Genomic DNA, 20,377 nt, shown 5'->3' on the forward strand with positions numbered 1-20,377 from the left:
TCCCTCCAGGGTTACTTGTTCTATCTATAGCCCTGATACACTACACAGTGTGGTTGAACCTGCATTGTTTATTGTACTTGTGCTCTCTATCTGGTTAAAGTTGATCTATCGTTCTATCCATGTACACTGTGATTAGCACTGCTGCCTCACAGTGCCAGGGAACTGGGTTCACTTCCCAGCTTGGGTCACTGTCTGTGTGGAGTTGGCACTTTCTCCCCATGTCTGGGTGGGTTTCCTCCGGGTGCTTCAGTTTTCTCCCACAGTCCTAAAGGCATGCTGATTAGGTGCATTGGCTATGTTAAATGCTCCTTGAGCATACCCAAACAGTTGCCAGACTGTGGCGACTAGTGGATTTTCACAGTAACTTCATTACAGTGTTAATGTAAGCCTACTTGTGACAACCATAAATGAACGTTACTTACCTAGTTGGTGCTGTACAGTAAGCCAAATCGTTGAGTAGTTTGTTATGTTCTCTGTTTAAGGGAGGATGTGTTGTATAGTGGTCTCTTGCTGTGAAGGGGTTTATTATCAGACTGTTGTTTCAATGAATGATTTGGCTTCATGCCTCCGTGGAGATGAGAGTGAAGGATAATTCTGCTGTTGAAAACTCTATTGGAAGAGAGTGAGTATGTAAGAACACTGATTGAAAATACTTAATGTGGCTGTCACTGCCACAGACTGGAAAGAAGCAGCCTGTCAATCGGAGGAATCCTCTGGGAGTTCGCATCAGCTGGTGCGATGGGGGATTTTCAGAAAAGAGACTAATTGGCCCATGGTAATCGTGACCCCTGCGAGTTCCCGACAAAAAAATAACAAAGACATCTGTGCCGCGGTCTGGAAAGAGTACAAGAAGTGAAACAGTTGCATTTGGTTCGAACTTTATCACTGCTGCCCGGGTCCTTGGTGCTGCATCTCAATGAAGGGCACACAGCCTCGCAGTCCTCCAGCTAACTTAGCTAAGAATTCAGGTCAGAAACTCTCCCGTTTCCTAGCAACACTGGGATAGTGGTGGCTTTCGCTCAGACGGAATCATCCAGTGGAAGAACTGGGATCATTTGGCTGGAGTGCTTAAGGCAATGTGAAGTGTACACACACACAGACACAACAGTTCAAGGCAGCTTTGCCCTAGGAACCCTAAGGAGGATGAACAATGTATTCTCACTCTCAATAAAAGCCACCTCGGAACCCTGTCGGTTGCAGAACCTTCCACTATCTTGCTTTCAGATGGCGAGCATGTGAGAGGATTGATTACACTCCGTTTTTTCTCAAAAAGAGAGGAGGTGTCTCTTGTCCGGAGCCAAATTAAAAGTACAACATCCCAAACCTGGTAAGTGACAAGATATTATGTGGCACAGATTTCCTTTTATTGGATGAGTTGGAAACAGATGCTTGCTGTTGTACATTTCGTGTCCCCTGAAAGAGCAAATGTGTGGGGGTGGGCGCTGAAAGATCTTTGTTTACTGTAGTAACCAGTCACTGCTTTCTCATTCTGAAGGTTCGGCAGGTTTTTACAGGAACACCGGACCTAACAATAGTTGTATTCTGTCTTAATTCTGTGCAATCATAGATTTACATTCCCAGCTGTAAGAAAGCTAAAGTGGCGGATGCAAGTATTTAATCAGCACAGCGCAATGTGGGTTTCGACGTGCTTTGTAAAGTGTAATTGTCTCATATGAGTGCTTAATTCCTCGCCTAAAATAATTTCTCACATTTTCTGTGTGTTTCCTTGCCTCGAGCAGTGTGTTCTTACTGAATAGTAACAATAAAAAGCATTTGCCAAAGCAAATAGTGTAAACTTTGGTCCTTATGGGCGATTTCCAAAGGGAAAGATGGAATTTTATTTCATACACACACAGTAACAGCTTACATTTAAGTAGCACATTTAATGTATAGAATACCCCAAAGTTTTTCACAGGGCTGGAAGATAATTAGACACTCAGTGGTGGCGAGGGAGTGGGGGTGGGTGGGTAGACCACTGTAGGAAAGATCAAAGCAGAAACTAATCGGGAAAAAGGTTAAGGGAGGTTTCTCGAGGCAGGCGGGGAGTTTAGGGAGAGTCTCCCAAATTGTTGGGCTGAAGACACTGGCAAGGAGGTGGGTGGAGACCTGAGCAATTTATAAGAGAGGCCAGCGTGGAAAGAATAGACTCTGCAAGCAGGAAGACCAGCCTGAGGTTAACAGAGGTGGGCGTGGGCAAAGCCATGCACCGACGTGTAGATGAAAACAAAAGATTTGATGATGAATATGAAGGAGAATTCAGAGATTGCCGACATGCTCATGGATAATAAAGGATCTGGAGAGGTTGTATTTGTTTTATGAAGGGTGATGATGGAATATTTCAGTCTGGATGCAGCGACAAAGACACAACAACAATAGCACAACCATTTCGATTTGTCTTTGATTTGATTTATTATTGTCACATGTATTGGGCGGCACGGTGGCACAGTGATTAACAATGTTACCTCACAGCACCAGGGACCCAGGTTCAATTCCGGCCTCGGGTCACTGTCTGTGTGGAGTCTGCACATTCTCCCCATGTCTGCGTGGGTTTTCTTCAGGTGCTCCGGTTTCCTCGAACACTCCAAAGATACCAGTGTTAGGTTAATTGGCCATGCTAAATTGGTCCTTACTGTCAGGGGATTAGCAGGGTAAATATGTGGGATTACAGGAATAGGGCCTGGGTGGGATTGTGGTTGGTGCAGACTTGATGGGCTGAATGGCCTCATTCTGCACTGTAGAATTCTATGGAATAAAGTGAAACGTATAGTATTATAAAGTGAAAAAGTTATTGTAAAGTGCTATACAAAGCACACCATTCACAGAGTACATGAGGAGATGAAAAGTAGTGGGTGCAGAATGTAATGCTATAGTCATAGATGGGGTGTAGAGAAAGATCAGCTTAATATATGGTAGGTCCATTCAAAAGTCTGATGGTAGCAAAGAAAAAACTGTTCTTGAGTCAGTTGGTATGTGATCTCAGACTTTTGTATCTTTTTCCTGATGGAAGAAGGTGGAAGAGTATGGGTGGGGTGCGTAGGCTCCTTAATCATACTGGGTGCTTTCCTGAGGCAGTGGTAAGTGTGGATGGAATCAATGGGTGGGAGGCTGCTTTGCGTGATGGTTTGGGCTACGTTCACAACTTTATTTTGTAGTTTTAACACAATAGAACGCCCCAAGGAACTCTATGTGAGCATTATAAAACTAAATATGACACCGAAATGCATAAGGTGATCAAAGGGCCAGATTTTGGGGAGTGTCTTAAAGGAGGAAAATGAGGTAGGGAGGGTCTTTCAGAATTTCAGATCTAGGTAACTAAACCAATAATGTAGTGATTAAAATTGGCCCATCAAGTCTGCACTGACCACAATCCCACCCAGGCCCTAAGCCCGTAACCTCATATATTTACCCTGCTAATCCCCTTGACAGTAAGGGGCAATTTAGCATGGCCAATCAACCTAACGCTGGCATCTTTGGAGTGTGGGAGGAAACCAGAGCGCCTGAAGAAAACCCACGCAGACATGGGGAAAATGTGCAGACTCTGCACATGCAGTGACCCGAGGCCAGAATTTGAGGAGACCAGATAAAGCAGAGATATGTTTTTCAAATATGAGGTGGTTGAATCACAAAATAGAGATATTTCTCTGCAACAAAAAGGCAGTGTCAAAGAATCTAATTCTGTGTAAAGGCAGGGGGAATTATGTGATTGAATCAAGGCTGACAATGCAAAAGATTACAGGGCTGCCAAAATTCTTGAGGACTTCTGCTCGCCTCTCTTTGTAACTTCAGAGGGAGACTAGCAGAACTCTCAGAAGAAAAGTGGAACATTGCCTTACAAGGATCTGATTCACTGATGTCCTTTAGGGAAGGAAATCTACCGTCCTTACCTGGCCTAGCCTACATGTGACTCCAGAGCCACAACAATATGGTTGACTCTCAACTACCCTCCAAGGGTAACCAGGGTTGGGCAATTAATGCTGGCCAGCCAGCGATGCACATTTCCCACGAATGAATAAAAAAAGGAAAATAATGACAAGAGTGTGGAGCCAAGGGTTGGATCTGACGAAGTCAGGAGCCCCACTCCTGAACTTGCAGAAGTACCTTTTCTATCAACGAAGACCATTGCACTGAAGGAGTGCAGGCATGTAATGTGATCTTCTGTTCAAAATATGAACCACGGAACCATTGTGGCGTAGTGATTAACATTGCTGCTTCACAGAGCCAAAGACCCGGGTTCAATTCCAGTCTCGGGTAGACTGTCTGTGTGGAGTTTGCATGTTCTCCCCATGTCTGCATGGGTTTCCTCCGGGTGCTCCGGTTTTCTCCCACAGTCCAAAGATGTGCAGGTTAGATGGGGTTATGGGGACAGGCAGATTGGTGGACCTAGGTAAGACGCATTTCTGGGGAGTTGGGGCAGTCTCGATGGGATGAATGGGCTCCTTCTATGAAGTTGACCAGCAGTTAGATACAGCAACAACTGTAGTTGCACTGAGAAATATAACTGCATATCATTGATGCCCAGGGGGAAACTTGCTACCTATAGGACCTGTACCAAACACATGGTTAATGTATATTTCAAAAATATATTCTGACAGTAGAAGTTATGAGGCAGGTAATTCAGGTAGAAAGTATACAATTTATGTAACTAGAAAATTCTGCATCATTCTGTGATACTCTTCATATAACCAATAAGCTTATCCACTTCTTTAAGGGTGGTACAGTGGCACAAAGGTTAGGGTCTCAGATTCAATTCCTGGCTTGAGTCACTGTCTGTGTGGAGTCTGCACGTTCTCCCTGTGTCTGTGTGGGTTTTCTCCGGGTGCTCTGGTTTCCTCCCACAGTTCGAAAGACGGGCTGGTTAGGCACATTGGCCATGCTAAATTCTCCCTCAGTGTACTCGAACAGGCGCTGGAGTGGGGCAACTAGGGGGTTTTCACAGTAACTTCTTTGCAGTGTTAATGTAAGCCTACTTGTGACACTAACTAATAAACTTTAAATGTATTATTCGTTACTTCAAACATCTAAACTGTACTAACTCTGTAGTCACCATATTCTAAACATTGGTCAATGCTAACAGAGCAATACGGGCTTATAGTGAATCAGCTACCAACATTTCACCTCTACTAATCTTCTCTCCATTGAAGTTCACAGAATAGATAAGACTCTTTGCCTTCGAGTCTCAATGTCACTTTTACTTTTTTGTAATTAAAAATCTTGGCGATATTTTCCAGATAAATGGGAAATTAAAACTGTCTAAGAGGAAGGTAAAATCGCCACAGTTCCAAATGACCATAGGCTATGCTTCCCATTTAAAGCAGAAAAGTTGGCTGCTAGAGAATTAACCTGAGGATTGCCACACCTCAAACGAGGGACAAGGTTGAGAAGTTGGAGCCTTCATGAATAATGAGTACATAACAAACTGCCAAGTTTGCTAACCTGCTGTTTTGTGCTGTGTAGCAGGCACTGAAAACTTAATTTTGTAAGTGTGATGTCTAATGCTTTCAAATTTTAATTATTCATTTTTTTATCTTAATTTTAAATGAACTTTTCATTTTTTCTTTTGGCCTTTTTGCTCTCCTGTAATCTTAACTGTCTTTGTTCCTCTTTAGTTCACTTTCTCTAAATGGAATTATATTGAATTAAACTTTTTCATCTAAACTCCTGGTTTAGGCTCTGCGTTCCCCAAGTAAGGATTCTTCATTCTGATTAGTTGAGGAGATACGCTGTTGCTTGGCCCTGTACATTGTGGGCGGCAAGGTGGCATAGTGGTTAGCACTGCGGCCTCACAGCTCCAAGAACCTGGTCACAGTCTGTGTGGAGTCTGCACATTCTCCCCGTCTCTGCCTGGGTTTCCTCCAGGTGCTCTGGTTTCCTCCCACAGTCATGAAAGACACGCTGGTTAGGTGCATTGGCCGTGCTAAATTCTCCTTCAGTATACCCGAACAGGCGCCGGAGTATGGCAACTAGAGGATTTTCATACTAACTTCTTGCAGTGTTCATGTAAGCCTACTTGTGATAACAATAAGTAAATTTTCCCTGCTTTTTGATTTGATTTTGATCTGATTTATTATTGTCACATGTATTAGTATACGCTGAAAAATATTGTTTCTTGCGCATTATACAAAGCATACTGTACACAGGAAAGGAAAATAGAGAGTGCAGAACATTGTATTACTGTCATAGCTAGGGTGTAGAGAAAGTTCAACTTAGTGCGAGGTAGGTCCATTCAAAAGTCGGATGGCAGCAGGGAAGAAGCTGTTCTTGAGTCGGTTGGTACCTATCCTTTGCACAATATATAAGCTGACAAAGATACTTCAAAGGCAGTAACTCCAAATTTCCTGCCCCCTCTTTCCCCGCTCCCTCCAGTGGCACCTTTTCTCTTGTCATGAACGACATTTATAAACCTAGTTAGGCAACTTCCGTGAATGGGAAAGGTTAAGAGGAATATGGGCCTAATGTAGGCAAATGGGACTAGTTCAGTTTAGGAAACCTGGTCAGCATGGACGAGTTGGGCTGAAGGGCCTGTTTCCATGCTGTATATTTCTATGATTCTATTTATAATAGAAACAAATATGATTCTATTTATAATAGATGCAATTAAGTTCGCACCAGAAACCACAAATGAAGAACAAGTTAATGTTTCCCCCACATTAAATCCACTCCATTCCACATCAGCAGCATATTTTCTAGTGAGTTTGGAAAAGAATTGCTTCAGAATTCGTCAAATCTCTTCCACCCACTGACATTCCGAGCCAAAGATGAGCAGGAAAGTTTGTGGCACAAATGTAGGGGTGAGAAAGAACTGCTTAAAAGTTGTGCTTCCTGCCTTCCCCATGACAATTAGAGAAATAGAAGCATGATTTTCAAAGCAAAGATTGGAGTGCAAAGCTGGTCAAGTCAATGACGCGATAGCAGATGAATGGCTGTGCACAATGGGGCAGCGCAGCAGGCTGCACACGAGCCTGAGGGAGATTGTCTGGGGGTTATGTAAGAAGCGGCGAATAAAAAGAGGAAGACAACATCCAGAGTGTCAGTCTTTCTCAGGCCTTGTTAACACTGGATCAAATTCCGTTTGCTTTTAATAACCATACCATCTTTTTCAGGAATTTCAGTTTAAGTATTTACTTGATACTGTTTAATATCCTGCAAAATGAAGCACAAAAAGATTTAACTAACTGACTAATATAGCCAAAACCTGTCTAACTAAAAATAGAATGGCCCAGATTTTGTCCTAGCAAATAGCGCATGCTAAATCAAGTTCATTGCGCTTGCACTTGCCTGCTCCGAGTTTTTTTTTAATATTCCTTCAGGGAGTGTGGGTGTCGCTGGCTAGGCTAGCACAGCGTTTATTGCCAAACCCCTAATTGTCCTTGAGAAGGTGGTGGTGAGCTGTCCTCTTGAACAGCTGCACTCTGTGTAGTGTAGATACACCCACGGTGCTGTTAGGGAGGGAGATCCAGGATTCTGAGCCAGTGACAGTGAGCAAACAGCGATACATTTCCAAGTCAGGATGGTGAGTCACTTGGAGAGGAACGTCCAGGTGGTGGTCCGAGGTATCTGTTGCTCTTGCCCTTCTATATGGTTGAGATTGTGGGTTTGGAAGGTGCTGTCTGAGGAACCTTGGTCAATCCCTGTAGTGCATCTTGTCAATATACTGTGCATCAGTGGTGAAGGGAGCTAAGGTTTGTAAATGGGGTATGTCAGTCATGCGGGCTGCTTTGTCCTTGAGTCTCCAGGCAAGTGAGGAGTATTCCATCACACTTGTGCTTTGTGGCTGGTGGACAGGCTTTGGGGAGTCAGGAGCTGAGTTTGCCTCTGACCTGCTGTTGTAGCCGCAGTATTTATATGGCTAGTCCAGTTCAGTTTCTGGTCAATGGTGCCCTGTAGGATGTTGGTTTCTGAGTGACAAGTTGCTGAAATTGCCAGGGGGAATAACGTTGTAGTGACAGAGACTGTGTGACTCAGGGCAAGAAACTGTATATCTCCTCAACCAAACAGATTGGAGGATTGTGAACTTAACAGCACAAAGACTATGAAATAAAGTGTACATTAGAATGGATGAAATTGATGTCAGATCAGATATAGAAAGGGAAATAATGGGTGGAATCTTATTGAGGCCCTGGGGGCTTCTTCTGCTGGCTGGAAAGTCGGTGAGAGAGTCACTCAGCCTCTTTTTACAAAGTCCCGCTAAACCACAAGCCAGTCGGCCAATGGGGTAGTCACTGGCGGGCCGCCCGGTTAGAAATCTCACCTACTGAGAGCTGTTGGCCAGTCAGAGGCTAGCAGCCCTTGTGCTCAGAACCGTCTCAGGTGAGGCTGTGTCTGCTGTAGATAAAACTCCAACTGGAGTCCCAGGATGAAGGAGCACCCCAGCCACAGGTAATGTGGGGGTGGGGGAGGGAGGGAGGGGGTGTGATGGGCAGTTGGGTAAGGTGGGCGTCAAGGGTGAGGTGGTTCTCATATAGATTACCCATCCCCGACCTCGCCATTCGCATTATTCAGTCACTTTTGGTGGGATTTTCCAACAATGCCCCCCTCAACCATCACCTTGACATATTTTCCATTGGCCAGTGGTGGGATCCTCCTGTCCCACCAGTGTCAATAGGGTTTCTTGTTTGCATGCACAGCGGGAAGTTACTATTGGTGGGACTGGAAGATCCTAACAACGGGAACGGCCAGATAATCCCGCCCTGAGTCAGGCACTGAGTGCCTCCCGTCAAGATCCTTACCAGAATCCAGAGGTAACAAGTTAGCCACATGCTTTTTGCTGTCACACACGCCCCTGGTGACAGGCCTGTCTGCACCTGGGTTAATACCTGCAGTAGTGGATGAGGCCTTTCAGTGGTCATGAATTGGTTAATTAAGGAGTTTTCATTCCTCTGAATGATCTAGGGAGAAAAAGATATTCCTGTTCCAGAGGCGAGGTCCAGTGGAGAAAGAGAAAGTTCCAGTGACTGAACACAATGAGTTCTTGCACTGTACCAAAATCCGGGCACCATAGTCAAATGGCACCCAGGCAGCCATTCACTTTTCCACTCTGCTCCTTGACTCTTCCCCCATCCCCACCACCCTTCTGTCATCCTGCATCAGTGCCACCCTCTCCACACCCCTGTGCCCACCTTGGCATAGTACATATGACAGGCAGCGGAGATCTCTCAGTAACAGTGTGAAAGGAAGACAAAATCAGCGTCTATTTACTGATCGAAAAGCCCAGGGAGATGTCTACCTTGCCGAATACACACCTGGTACAGGCAGGAAACAGAATGGTCTAAACTCGCACTCATGGGGAGTTTAATCTGAAGTGGAATAAGATTCCAGTGTGTTGGCCTTTTTAATAAGCATTCATGAGATGGAAATGGGGTTCCCGACTTCGCTCCAGGGGTCACCTGATCCACCTTTTAAACCACCTTGAAAGTCGGGAGAAAAGATTTCCAGAGTGATTAGAGCAAAGAACAAAACAAAACAATTACAGCACAGGAATAGGCCCTTCAGCCCTCCAAGCCTACACTGACCATGCTGCCTGACTTAATTAAAACCCCCTACTTTTCCAGGGACCATATCCCTCTATTTCCATCCTCTTCATGTATTTGTCAAGACGCCCCTTAATAGTCACTATCGTATTCGCTTCCACCACTGGATTCTTGGGGAGATGATTTTTAGTCTCCTTCCAAATCCTGCTCACCTATCTGCCATGATTCCCATTGCTAATGGGAGGCGGAAGTTACATCCTTAGGTATTCTACTGCACCTTTCACAATTTCAGGATGCCCCAAAGCCCTTCACTTTTGAAGTGTAGTCATATTGGAATGGGGGAAGCCAATTTATGCACAGCAAGCTCCCGCACACACAAATATGATAACACATGATAATATGGTTTTGCCATGTTGGTTGAGGAATACATTTTGGCGAAGATGCTCGGGAAAGCTCCCCAGCTCCTTCTGAACTATTGCTGTGGAATCTTTCCAATGGGATCCATTGGAAAGGACAGATGGGGCCTCATTATAACCACTCATGCAAAGGATGCTACCTCAGACAATGCAGTACTCCCTCAACACTGCAGTGGACTGCGAGCTTAACGTTCTTGCTCAAATCTCCTGGAGAGGAACTTGAACTCTCAACCTCCTGACTTGAAGGCAAGAATGCTACTTCTGAGTCACTGGTGGCATTCCAAACCACGGGACAATTTTAGCTTATCCTTTCCGGCAGCTAACTCATTATTCAGGACAGATGCCCGTTTTACACCCTATTGCAGCTTATCTTTCATTGACTTCAGGTGCTGTGTAAAATGCTGTAGCCGCATTAAACAATGGGGATTGGGAGGGAGGGAGGTGATAGTGGGATAGAACCCTTTAGTGGGAATAGTGGGAATTAATCATCTACTGAAGGGTCCCCATAGGCCAGAGGGTGGGCTGACTGACTGATATCCCCTTGCTCCAACCAATACTCCCTTTGGGCAGAGGCGGGGGTGTGGGCAACAGGATTTTATGTGTCTCCTCCCTAACTCCACCGGCCTTCAAATATGCTAGCAACGGAGCGTAAAATCTATCCCTACATCTCTCCCATTTTTTATTCCATTGAAGTCAATGGGCTCTCATCCAATGTCCAGTTTGACCACAGTGTGCCTGACAAGTTGTAGGGAAATCTTGAGCAGGATGGAGAACAAGGACCAAGGGAGAGGAGGCAGCTATATATTGTTTACACTGTCTGTACATGGCACAGGAACAGGGGACAGGCTGGTGAATCCTGTATTGTTTACAGTGTCTGTACATGGCACAGGAACAGGGGGCAGGCTGGTGAATCCTGTATTGTTTAGAGTGTCTGTACATGGCACAGGAACAGGGGGCAGGCTGGTAAATCCTGTATTGTTTACAGTGTCTGTACATGGCACAGGAACAGGGGACAGGCTGGTAAATCCTGTATTGTTTACAGTGTCTGTACATGGCACAGGAACAGGGGGCAGGCTGGTGAATCCTGTATTGTTTACAGTGTCTGTACATGGCACAGGAACAGGGGGCAGGCTGGTGAATCCTGTATTGTTTACAGTGTCTGTACATGGCACAGGAACAGGGGACAGGCTGGTGAATCCTGTATTGTTTACACTGTCTGTACATGGCACAGGAACAGGGGACAGGCTGGTGAATCCTGTATTGTTTACAGTGTCTGTACATGGCACAGGAACAGGGGACAGGCTGGTGAATCCTGTATTGTTTACACTGTCTGTACATGGCACAGGAACAGGGGACAGGCTGGTGAATCCTGTATTGTTTACAGTGTCTGTACATGGCACAGGAACAGGGGACAGGCTGGTGAATCCTGTATTGTTTACACTGTCTGTACATGGCACAGGAACAGGGGGCAGGCTGGTGAATCCTGTATTGTTTACAGTGTCTGTACATGGCACAGGAACAGGGGGCAGGCTGGTGAATCCTGTATTGTTTACAGTGTCTGTACATGGCACAGGAACAGGGGGCAGGCTGGTGAATCCTGTATTGTTTACAGTGTCTGTACATGGCACAGGAACAGGGGACAGGCTGGTGAATCCTGTATTGTTTACAGTGTCTGTACATGGCACAGGAACAGGGGGCAGGCTGGTGAATCCTGTATTGTTTACAGTGTCTGTACATGGCACAGGAACAGGGGACAGGCTGGTGAATCCTGTATTGTTTACACTGTCTGTACATGGCACAGGAACAGGGGACAGGCTGGTGAATCCTGTATTGTTTACAGTGTCTGTACATGGCACAGGAACAGGGGGCAGGCTGGTGAATCCTGTATTGTTTACACTGTCTGTACATGGCACAGGAACAGGGGACAGGCTGGTGAATTCTGTATTGTTTACAGTGTCTGTACATGGCACAGGAACAGGGGGCAGGCTGGTGAATCCTGTATTGTTTACAGTGTCTGTACATGGCACAGGAACAGGGGGCAGGCTGGTGAATCCTGTATTGTTTACAGTGTCTATACATGGCACAGGAACAGGGGGCAGGCTGGTGAATCCTGTATTGTTTACAGTGTCTGTACATGGCACAGGAACAGGGGACAGGCTGGTGAATCCTGTATTGTTTACAGTGTCTGTACATGGCACAGGAACAGGGGACAGGCTGGTGAATCCTGTATTGTTTACACTGTCTGTACATGGCACAGGAACAGGGGACAGGCTGGTGAATCCTGTATTGTTTACAGTGTCTGTACATGGCACAGGAACAGGGGGCAGGCTGGTGAATCCTGAATTGTTTACAGTGTCTGTACATGGCACAGGAACAGGGGGCAGGCTGGTGAATCCTGTATTGTTTACAGTGTCTGTACATGGCACAGGAACAGGGGGAAGGCTGGTGAATCCTGTATTGTTTACAGTGTCTGTACATGGCACAGGAACAGGGGACAGGCTGGTGAATCCTGTATTGTTTACAGTGTCTGTACATGGCACAGGAACAGGGGACAGGCTGGTGAATCCTGTATTGTTTACAGTGTCTGTACATGGCACAGGAACAGGGGACAGGCTGGTGAATCCTGTATTGTTTACAGTGTCTGTACATGGCACAGGAACAGGGGGCAGGCTGGTGAATCCTGTATTGTTTACAGTGTCTGTACATGGCACAGGAACAGGGGGCAGGCTGGTGAACAAAACAAAAACATGATTAAAGGGGCATCGGGAAAAGTGAAAGAGAAGCTGGGGCAGCCAATCAAGCAGCAGCAACATGGTATTGAGCTCAGGAGAGTTACTTATTTAAATTCCTGACCCAGCTGCCAGTCCCGTATTATCATAGAATCATAGAAACCCTACAGTCAGAAGGGGCCAATCAGCTCATTGAGTCTCCACCGACCACAATCCCACCCAGGCCCTATCATCATAACCCCATGCATTTACATAAGAACATAAGAAATAGGAGCAGGAGTAGGCCATCTAGCCCTTCGAGCCTGCCCCACCATTCAATAAGATCATGGCTGATCTGTCGTGGCTCAGTTCCACATTCCCGCCCTCTCCCCATAACCCTTAATCCCCTCGCTTATCAAAAACCCATCAACCCGCGTCTTAAAAATATTTAGCGAGGCAGCCTCCACCACTTCAACGGGCAGAGAATTCCAGAGATTCACCACCCTTTGAGTGAAGAAGTTCCTCCTCAACTCCGTTCTAAACCGCCCCCCCTTTATCTTGAGGCTGTGCCCCCTAGTCCTACTGTCCTTTCTGAGCGGGAAGAGTCTCTCCACCTCTATCCTATCCATCCCATTCATCATCTTATACGTCTCAATGAGATCTCCCCTCATTCTTCTAAACTCTAACGAGTACAAGCCTAATTTATTCAGCCTCTCCTCATAGCTCAACCCCTTCAACTCCGGTATTTGCCCTAGCTCGTCCTCCTGACACTAAGGGGAAATTTAGCATGGCCAATCCACCTAATCCGCACATCTTTGGACCGTGGGAGGAAACTGGAGCACCCGGAGGAAACCCACGCAGACACAGAGAGAATGTGCAAACTCCACACAGACAGTGGCCCAAGCTGGAAATCAAGCCCGGGTCCTTGTCGCTGTGAGGTAGCAGTGCTAACCACTGTGCCACCGCGCCACCCTTCTGGGACATCTAAGATACCCGTGGCCTGAGCCTGTTTGTAAATGTCTACAAGCTGCACAATTACAGACAAGTAAAAACAGTAAAATAAAACTGCAGAAGGTGAGGGTAAGGGGGAGGGGGTAAGGATGAGGAAGACTAGGTTCCCGTTATGGCTTTCTTTAGGGTCACACAGATATACAGCACGGAAGCAGGCCATTCTGCCCCTCTCATCCATGATGACCAGGGGTTCCTAAGCTGAACTAGTGTTTGGTCCATATCCCTCTAAACCTTTCCTATCCATGACCCTGTCCAAATGTCGCTTAAATGTAATTGTCCCCACCTCTACCACCTCCTCTGGCAGCTTAGTTTCCTAGATTTCAGGAAAATCAAGCACACAGTAACTATTGTAAGAAACAGTACAAATGGGTCCACGTGTGAGTGGGACAAACTAAATTAGCCCAGTTTAGATCAATTAAGATTCACACTTGGCTCAGTCAGACCATTTAACGGATGACGCCCTGACACCAGTGTGACTGGGGTTGGAATCTGATCGATGTATAATAGAGTGAACGTTCCTCTGCTGTAATGACTATTATGTGTGCAATGAGTTTTGGCAGTGAATCCCCCCATCAGTCTCCAATAGATGGAGAAGTCTCCCAGTTGCTGCACTAATGAGATTTAACAGGCAGCCTAGCTCAAAGAGGCATTGGTGAATTATAAAAATCCTTCTCACAAGACAAATTAATGATGTACTCCACAATCCTTCGTTGAGTGCTCTTGTTTGGACAGCATATATTTTATGGAACAAAACACTAACAAATGAAATGGGGAATTGCAAAAACAATGGCGGGCGTGGTTTATATAAATGCACAATCTCTGCATCTGCTCTGTCTCTGAAAAGTACCGTGCATCCAGCGATCAAATTTGACTTGTGCTTGAGTGAGGTGGGGACGATTCTGCCTGAGAGTTTGTACCCGAAATGATGACCCCTGCCCCCTCTACATACCACAGAATCCCTATAGCGCAGAAGGGGGCCATTCAGCCCATCGTGTCCGTACCAGCTCTCCAAAAGAGTATCTCACCCAGTCCTTATCCCCATCACTCCCCATATTTTCCCAGCTAATCCCTCTAACCTACACATCTTGCGATATGAATGGACAATTTAGCATGGCCAATCCATCTGACTTGCACAGCTTTGGACTGAGGGAGGAAACCAGAGTACCTGGAGGAAACCCACACAGACACAGAACGAGCAGACACTGCACAGACAAAGACCCAAGACTGGAATTGAATCTGGCCTCCTGGCACTGTGAGGCAACAGTGCTAAGCACTGTGCCACCATGCATCCCTTCAATGGCAGGCACTGATGACCTGTAATTGTGTGGTCACGCATTAGTCCCATGCGTATGAAGTGCACAGTGGGTTGAGCAGAGGTGGAAAGTCGATAGCAGGAGGGACAATCCCTCTATAACTGTCAGGACCACAACCTCGACATTTGCAAATCGGTGGGGCCAGTTTTACCGTCCCGCCTGCCACAGGAATCGAAGTGGGCGAGGGGCGGACCATGGAAAGGTCCGTTGACCTCAGATAGGGTTTCTCCGGTTCTGGGGACAGCGAGGCCAGAAAATCCTGCCCAACGTGCTTTTAATGGAGTTTATAGACTATTTTTTTCCGAAAGTGGGAAGCTTGTACAATCTTATAGCTGACATGTGTCATAATTGCATGGCTGGAGAGAGTCATAGGTTTAAAATATACTGCACATGTCATGGATCCTGCAACCAAGCACATTTGAGAGTTCTTGCGCAAACCCTTCTTCTTAAGCCCCAAGCAAGATCCCATTCCAGTCTTTGAGCTTTGGAAACCAGGGCTGAACAGATGGCCCCTGCACCCAGCATTGCAATTGCGCCAATGTGGAAATGGATTCCTCTCCAGTATTCATCTTGAGGATGTTTTCCAGGAGATGCTCCAATTTCCTGCGTTGGGACCTAGCTCAGAAAAAGGCAGGAAGTTGTTGAGGAGTTTCGTCCCTTAGAACATCTCCCACCCCACCACTTGGGAAATACAGACAGAGTCAATGGATGGGAGGTTGGTTTGCATGATGGATTGGGCTACATCCACAATCTTTTGTAGTTCCTTGCAGTCTTGGGCAGAGCAGGAGCCATACCAAGCTGTGATACAACCAGAAAGAATGTTTTCTATGGTGCATCTGTAAAAGTTGGCGAGAGTCAGAGCTGACATGCTAAATTTCCATAGTCTTCTGAGGAAGTAGAGGCATTGGTGGGCTTTCTTAACTGTAGTGTTGGCATGGGGGGACTAGAACAGGTTGTTGGTGATCTGGACACCAGATGGACCTCTGGGTGCATGTCCATAGGTCCCTGAAATAAAGAACAAAGAACAACACAGCACAGGAAACAGGCCCTTTGGCTCAACGAGCCCGCGCCGCCATCTTAACAATGTATTTTTCCTACACCTCCCTTGACCCCTGTCTATGCTTATGGTACCCCCATTGGAAACCAGATTCAGGGGAGAATAATTTAGGGCCAATTTGTTACACCAATCAGCCTAAGAGCACACCTTTGGGGTGTGGGAGGAAACCGGAGCACCCGGAGGAAACCCACGCAACCACAGGGAGAATGCGCAAACTCCCACAGACACTGGCCCAAATCCATGTATCTGCACAGCTAGCAGCGATAGTCACTGAGCTGTTGTGGTGCCCATCTGCTGGTCCAGTTTTAAGCATACACAAATGACGCGAAGTACGCATTAGATTTCCAGGAACATCCCGAGGCTCTGACCCTTATTTAAAACCGTCTCCTATAACCCTCCATCCCTGTTTCACTCATGTGTCTGTCTAAGTAAACCTTAAACAAGTCCAGCTTGCCTGCCTCCACCACCTTACTTGGTAGTGCATTCCATACCCCCACAACCCTCTGTGTGAAAAACCTCCCTCTAGCATCCAAATTATACTTCTCCCCCCTCACCCTAAGCTCATGGCTCCTCGTGATATTTGTCTCCAATCTAGGAAAAAACCTGCCACTGTTTACTCTATCTATACCCTTCATTATTTTATACACCTCTATCAGATCCCCCCTTAACCTCCGTCTTTCGAAGGAAAAGAGCCCCAGTTTACCCAATCTTTCCTCATAACCCAGTCCTTCCATACCAGGCAGCATCCTGGTAAACCTCCTCTGCACTCTCTCCAGAGTCTCCACGTCCTTCCGGTAGTAAGGTGACCAGAACTGGACGCAGTACTCCAAATGCGGTCTAACCAACGTTCTGTACAACTGTAGCATTAGACGCCAGCTCTTATACTCTGTACCCCTTCCTATAAAGGCTAGCACACCGTAAGCTTTCTTCGCAACCTTCTCCGCCTGAGTTGCCACCTTCAGAGACTTGTGCACTTGCACTCCCAGGTCCCTCTGCACTTCTGTACTCTTAATAGGTCTACCCTTTATCATGTAACTCCTCCCTACATTATTCCTTCCAAAATGCATCACCTTGCATTTATCAGGATTGAATTCCATCTGCCATTTATCTGCCCAATATACCAACCTATCTATATCCTGCTGTGTCACCTGACACTCCTCCTCGCTATCCGCCCGATCCTGCCATCTTTGTGTCATCTGCAAACTTGCTGATCACACCACGTACGCCCTCTTCCAAGTCATTTATATATATTACGAATAGAAGAGGTCCCAGTACTGAGCCCTGTGGCACACCACTGGTGATAGATCTCCAGCTAGAAAAGGACCCTTCCACTACTACTCTCTGTCTCCTGTTGCCTAGCCAGTTTTCAATCCATCTAGATACTTGTCCCTGTATCCCATGAGCCTTAACCTTTTCTACCAGCCTACCGTGAGGGACTTTGTCAAACGCCTTACTGAAATCCATATAGATGACATCAACGGCTCGTCCATCGTCAACCGTTTTTGTCACCTCCTCGAAGAATTCCACCAGATTCATAAGGCAAGACCTCCCCTGAACAAAGCCATGCTGCGTATCCCTAATCAGATCGCAACGCTCCAAATGCTTATACATCCTATCCCTAAGAATTTTTTCCAACAACTTTCCTACCACTGACGTCAAACTCACCGGCCTATAATTACCCAGGGTTATCCCTACTGCCCTTTTTAAACAGCGGTACCACATTAGCTATCCTCCAGTCCTCTGGGACCTCACCTGTGTCCAAAGAAGAGACAAAGATTTGCGTCAGAGGCCCAGCAATTTCATCTCTCACCTCCCTAAGCAGCCTGGGATAAATACCATCAGGCCCCGGAGCTTTATCAGTTTTTATGCTACCTAAAAACTCTAACACTTCCTCCCTTGTAATGGATATTTCCTTCAACTGGTCTACAGCTCCCTCCAAGACATTACAAGACACCAAGCCCCTCTCCTTCGTGAATACCGACGCAAAGTATTCATTCAGGATCTCCCCCATTCCCTCAGCCTCTATGCACATTTCCCCTCCTTTGTCCCTAAGAGGACCAATTTTCCCTCTAACCACCCTTTTGTTCCTAATAAAAGAGTAAAATGCCTTTGGATTTTCCTTAATCCTATCAGCCAAAGCAATTTCATGCCCCCTTTTCGCCCTTCTAATTCCCCTTTTGAGCTCCCTCCTGCTCTCTCTATATTCCTTCAGTGAACTCTCCGTTCCCAGTTGCTTAGACCTAACATATGCCTCTCTCTTCTTCCTGACCAAGTCCTCAATATCCCCTGTAATCCACTGCTCTCTAATCCTGCCCTTCCCATCCTTCCTCTTTATGGGCACATGTCTTTCCTGCAACCTTTTCAGTTTGCCCTTGAAAGCCTCCCACTTGCCAACCGTGGACTTACCCGCTAACAACCTCTCCCAATCAGTGTCCATCAGCTCCTTCCTAATCCGGCTATAGCTCGCCTTCCCCCAGTTCAGCACCCTCCCCTTTGGGCAGCACTCATCCTTTTCCATTTTTATCCTGAAGTAGACAGACTTGTGGTCACTGTTAGCCACATGTTCGCCTACTGCAACCTTAACCACCTGACCCGGCTCATTACCCAAATCTAAATCCAGTATAGCCCCCTCCCTAGTTGGGCTAGTTACGTACTGCTCCAAGGACCCTTCCATCACACATTTTACAAATTCCTCGCCATCCAAGCCCCCAGCTCTAGGCACCTTCCAATCCACTTCAGGAAGATAAGTCACCCACTACAACAACCCTATTCTTTCTGCACCTATCTAAAATGTCTTTACAAATGCCTTCTTCCACTGCCCTTGGGTGGCCTATAGTACACCCCTAGCATAGTAATCGCTCCCTTCCTATTCCTCAACTCCACCCACAGCGACTCAATCCCTAACTCCTCCATATTATCCTCCCTCTGCACCGCTGTGATGTGCTCCTTAACTAACGATGCCACCCCACCACCTCTCTTCAACCCTCCTCTGTCACACCTAAAACACTTACACCCAGGAATATTTAGCTGCCAGTCCTGCCTTTCCTTTAACCATGTCTCTGTCACTGCCACCGCATCTAAATCCCTCACGGGTTGTTGGAGCAGAGAAGGCTGAGGGGGGACCTGATCGAGGTGTCAAACTTATGAGGGACAAAGATCGGAAGAAACCTTTCCCTTCAGATGGGGTCAGTAACCAGGCGACATAGATTTAAGGTAAGGAGTAGGAGATTTAGAGGGGAATTGAGGAAAAACTTTTTCACCCAGAGGGTGGCATGAATCTGGAACTCGCTGCCTAATAAGTATGATAGAGGCAGGAACCTTCACAACATTTAAGAAGCATTTAGATGAACACATGAAATGCCATTGCATACATGGCTAGGGACCAAGTGCTGGAAAAGGGGATGAGAATAGAGAAGTGTTTGATGCTGACGCAGATCAGTTGGGCTGAAGGATCTCTTGCTGTGATATAAAACTCTGACTCTGCTGGGTTGCCATGGAACCAGGACTCACCTTCACAAAGCGACCAGACCGTAAGATTTTCAATTTGTTTCCAACAAACTCAAGATCAAGACACAGGTAGAGCAGAATGTGTTTCCTTCAAAGGAAACGTTCTTCTGGTCAGTGATATAACCTTGGCCTCTCTCTGACAGAATCTGCAGGTCGCTTTATATAACCAACTCACCTTTTCCTAATCCCAACCTTCAGCTCACCGGCCAACCCTTTGTAGTCACGATAAGAGTTGGCACAGCTGTAGAATTCAACTAAGTTCAGTCATTGTTATCATCTGATTTATACCCATTACGTAGCTTGAACAAATTCTCTGCATCACATCAGTAACAACTCAATACAAAATCCATTGTGAAGATTTACTTTTGTACGGGAAAGTACACAGTGCATCAATTTAATATTCCCATTACCTATCAAACTGTTTCATGAAAATATGTCATTGTCCTTGAGACAATTTTTCCTTTTGTAGTTAAAGGTTATGCCCTCATTATCATGTTGCCTCATACTAGAAATAACTCTTCAATTAAATCACTGAGAAAATATAATAATAATTCTAACAACTTATGAATATTTTTCTTTCAGTTTTGTTCTCATTTATGTTGTACCATGTCTTCTACTTGTAGATTCAATCTCAGAGGTGTATGTGCAGCATTTGTTACAATATTTCATATAAAAAAGGACAATGGTGCAATTTTTTAGAAGTTATTTATTAAAGTCACAAATAGGCTTATACTAACCCAATGAAGTTATTGCGAAAATCTTGTAGTCACCACACTCCGACGCCTGTTTGGATACATTGAGGGCGAATCTAGCACTGCCAATCCACCTAACCCGCACCTCTCTCGGACTGTGGAAGGAAACCAGAGCACCCAGAGGAAACCCATGCAGACACAGAGAG

The 20,377-nt window shown here is 46.0% G+C and overlaps 1 protein-coding gene across 1 annotated transcript in view; it reads left to right on the forward strand.

Moving 5' to 3' along the window:
* The first annotated feature begins 695 nt into the window (after window positions 1–695).
* The window catches only part of LOC145349163 (CRACD-like protein), a 141,712-nt gene continuing 122,030 nt past the window's right edge, over window positions 696–20,377 (forward strand). The window contains exon 1 of the mRNA XM_080197566.1: window positions 696–1,327. The gene's annotated coding sequence lies outside the window, so the exon portion shown is untranslated. The remainder of the gene's footprint in view (window positions 1,328–20,377) is intronic.

The sequence above is a fragment of the Carcharhinus amblyrhynchos genome, chromosome 10 (assembly GCF_965287045.1).
Source record: "Carcharhinus amblyrhynchos chromosome 10, sCarAmb.v2.hapA, whole genome shotgun sequence".
In the NCBI taxonomy this organism is placed as follows: domain Eukaryota; kingdom Metazoa; phylum Chordata; class Chondrichthyes; order Carcharhiniformes; family Carcharhinidae; genus Carcharhinus; species Carcharhinus amblyrhynchos.